A 4106-nucleotide genomic window follows, 5' to 3' on the forward strand; every position below is an offset into this window, starting at 1 on the left:
TGGTGAATACCCTTGTGAAATAGATGTGCCATTTTCTTGTACGGTTTCTTAGTCCTAGAATCTTTGCCGCACAGTGGGCAGATCTAAAGTTAATAACCATACGTCTCATATAAGGTCCAGAAGGCAGCCATGAGATGTCCACTATATCTACGGGGCGTAGTGTCTGCCCCAGCAGTTGGGTCAGGGAATTTGCAACCGAATGTTTATCCGCCCATTTGTTGTGATTCAAGGGGTGGTTTCCCACCAGTACTGCAAGTTTGCTGTTCTGGAGTTGCAGACTTGAGTTTTGTACTTGGTTGGGCAGGCATCTCACTTGTTTTTGTGCAAGGTTAGCCTGCACAGTTGGGCAGAGGTGAGCGGGGTTTGCAATATTGTTAAGCTGAGGAAGTGAGGGGGGGCAACTGAACAAGCCAAAGACTTTTTCAAGCTTCTTTTCAATCCCATCCAGCCTTTTATATAAGTTGGTGATGGTAGTGATGGTATGTGTTATCAACTCAGTCTGGCAGATTAGCAGTTCCAGTGCCTCTCGGTCCTTGTTTAACTGGACTGGTGGCTGGGATAATTCAGGTGAAGTTTTTTGCAGGGACTCAAGAGTCTGTTCCGTCTGTTCCTTCATACGCAGGTTCGAGGCTAGTTGTAGGCCGTCCACAATGCCGGCAGGCTCCTCATGAGTAGTACTGGGAGCTAGGGCCTCATAACTGTTTGCTGTAGGGAAGTTTCTACAGATCTCATTTAGGTCATTGTCAGGCAGGAAATCCCTGATATTTGTCTGTTTTTTGGCCGTGCTCGTAGCTTCATTGGAATGCTGCCTGCAGCGTTTCTTCCCTCTCATGTCGGCAAGAAAAATAGGGAGAGGATTTCTCAAAATTGCAGGGTCAGGGCAGGTTTTGCTGTTAATGAGCCCTACTCCCTTTAACAGTCTTTATCTGCCGCGTTTATCTTTATCTGCCGCAATTTCTTGCAGATTTATGGGAGAAGTAGAAATAATCTGAACCATAAACCATAAAACTTCTAAAATAAACGCCTTAAGGCATCTTAGGGCCCTTAGAACCCGCCAAAGTAGATAGTAAAAACAAAGCTTTACCGAGCATAGAACAAGGCTGCCGTTCACGTCGCCATCTCGCTGGGGAGTCTGTCGAAAATATTTATAATGAGTTGAAAAAAATGTTGAAAAATACATTTATTAAGAAACCAGAAGCCTTTCTACTTTGAATAATAGGTCTGGAATTGCCCAAAAAGGATGTTAGATTGTTTTTGTATGCCACCACAGCAGCAAGACTGCTAATAGCGAAAAACTGGAAATACCAAGAAATACCAACAATAGAAGAATGGTAGATGAAGATGTTGGACTTTTTGGAGTTGGCCGACCTGACTGGAAGAATCCATGATCAGAAGGAGGAGAAGACTCAAGAAGATTGGAAGAAATTTAAAGAATATTTGGCAAAATATTGTAATATAAGATAATGGAAGTTACTTGGAAGTAACAAATAGGCGGAGGATTATAATAATAATGGGTTGTTAAACAATAGGGATTAGAATTAATAAAAGAGTAGAATATAATAATTAAATGAAGTACTGGAAGACACAAGATTTACCCACCCTGGAAGAATGGCAGATGAAGGTGATTGACTACATGGGCCTGGCAGAGATGACGAGCAGAATCCGAAATCAGGGAAGAGAAGCAGCGGAAGAAGAATGGAAAAAATTTAAGGACTATTTAAAGAAATATTACAAAATTAATGAAAGTTAAAATGATGTTGGATTAGAAAATAAATGGTTACTATTAGTAATGGATAAGATAAGGAGAATAAGTAAGATCAAACTAAATTAAAATAAGGGAAGATTTGCTGAATAAATGATTAGAAATTGGAATACAGAAAAGGGAGGCATGAGGAAGTCGGAGAAGTAAGGTATAAGAAAACAAGATCTGAAATTGTACTTGTTTTTTTGTTTGTTTGTTGTGTTTATTGTATTGTATTGTTATGTTTTTGTTGTTATAAAAAAATCCTTTAATAAAAAAAATAAAAAACATAATAATTAAATGGATTTTAATTTATTAGAATTAAGATTTAGGAGAACTGCTACAAGGAGATAAAATGAAATTCAGATAGGAGGGATTCGAGGAAGTCAGTTAACAATGAAGTTAAATTAGGTATTGAAAGCAATGTTTTTATGTTTCTTTTTTCATTATGTGTGTTACATGTTATGTATGTTTTATATTTGTATTGTGTTTGTTTTGTTACAAATTTGGAAAAACAATAAAAAAAATTGAAAAAAACCCTAAAACACAGGCAGAGGCAGAGCCTGAAACAGAGCCAGAACTAGACCTTGAATCAGAGCCAGAGCCAGAGCCAGAGCCGAAAACAGTGCTCCAGACCATGTTGGAACCTGAAACAGACAAACAGCTGAAAACATAGCCAAAGCCAGATACACAGTCAGAGCCTGAAACAGAGACACAGCCAGAGGCAGAGCCAGAGACATAGCCAGAGACAGAAACAGAGCCAGCAACAGCACTTGATACAGGGCCAGAGCCCAAAACAGAGCCAGAACCACAGCCACAGCCACAACCTAGAACCACAGCCTGAGTCTGAAACAGTCCTTGATAGAGTGCAGGAGCCAGGAAACAAAGACACAGCCTGAAACAGAGTCTGAGCCTGAAACATAGCTAGAAGCAGAAGTAGAGGCAGAGGTAGAGCCTGAAACAGTGCTTGATACTGGGCAGGAGCCTGAAATAGAGCCAGAAACAGTGCTTGATACAGCGCCAGATCCTTAAACAGAGCCACAGCCTGAGTCTAAAACAGAGGCTGAGGCTGATACTGTGCTTGATACAGCATCAGAGCCTGAAACAGAGACACAGCCAGAGCGAGACCATGAATCAGAGCCAGAGCCAGACCCTCATTCAGAATCAGAACCTGAAAGATAGCCAGAGCCAGAGTCACAGCCACATCCACATCCACATCCACATCCACAGCCTAGAGCTCCGTCTCGCTGTTCTAGCTTGGGGATTTCTGCGCGCACAGCCTTCTGTCCTGTCCTTCTGTCCTGCAGAAGCTAGCAAGGCTGTTCCCAGGCCAGAACAGCGAGGCGGAGGGCTCCGTCTCGCTGTTCCAGCTTGGGGATTTCTGCGCGCACAGCCTCTCCAGGGCAGCGGGGTGCCTTCACCCCGCTGTCCTGCAGAAGCTAGCAAGGTTGTTCCCAAGCCAGAACAGCGAGGCGGAGGGCTCTGTCTCGCTGTTCCAGCTTGGGGATTTCTGCGCGCACAGCCTCTCCAGGGCAGCGGGGTGCCTTCACCCCGCTGTCCTGCAGAAGCTAGCAAGGTTGTTCCCAAGCCAGAACAGCGAGGCGGAGGGCTCTGTCTCGCTGTTCCAGCTTGGGGATGGCTGCGCACACAGCCTCTCCAGGGCAGCGGGTGCTGCGCTCCAAAGGCTTCAGGGATCTTTGAGGCTGGCGGTGGGGGAAAGCAGTGCTTCCCCCCACCACCAGCCCCACAAGCCTGGGTGAATGTACCTTGAACGCACCTTGTTCAATTCAATTCAAAATCCTTTATTAGGCATATCACACCTCACATTAACAAACAAACATCATATACAGACTGTATAAAATACGGGCTCAGCGAACACAATTTATCCCAGTCCTATTCTTAACTCCAAAAAATAAATCAATGTACATAAATAATATAATACAACACAACAACATCACCTACTATTAAAAACCACTAAGTCTCTTTATCATGGCCCATTCTTTCTTCATGGACAGCACTTAAAAATTCAGCCGCTATTAAAGTAATTTGATCATCGCTGTCCGCCAGCAGGTCCTGAACAGTTGGTTGTGTAAAAAACTGTCTATTAAATTTTAGGGCCTCAAATAATTGTCTTCTGGCATAGCTGCCAAAATCACAGGAAAAGAATATATGCTCTAGAGTATCGGGTTCCTGTTTTCTACATTTACAGAGACGCTCTGATTCTGGGATAGCTAAGTATCTTCCTCTCACTACCGCCGAGGGAAACATGTTAAATCTGGCCAACATAAACAGCCTACACGATTCATGTTTCTTCAGATTTGTCATGTATCCCTTTTGGAAATCTCTACACAAAGGGAGTTTTAGG

This window comes from Podarcis raffonei, chromosome W, assembly GCF_027172205.1.
Source record: "Podarcis raffonei isolate rPodRaf1 chromosome W, rPodRaf1.pri, whole genome shotgun sequence".
Taxonomy (NCBI): Eukaryota; Metazoa; Chordata; class Lepidosauria; order Squamata; family Lacertidae; genus Podarcis; species Podarcis raffonei.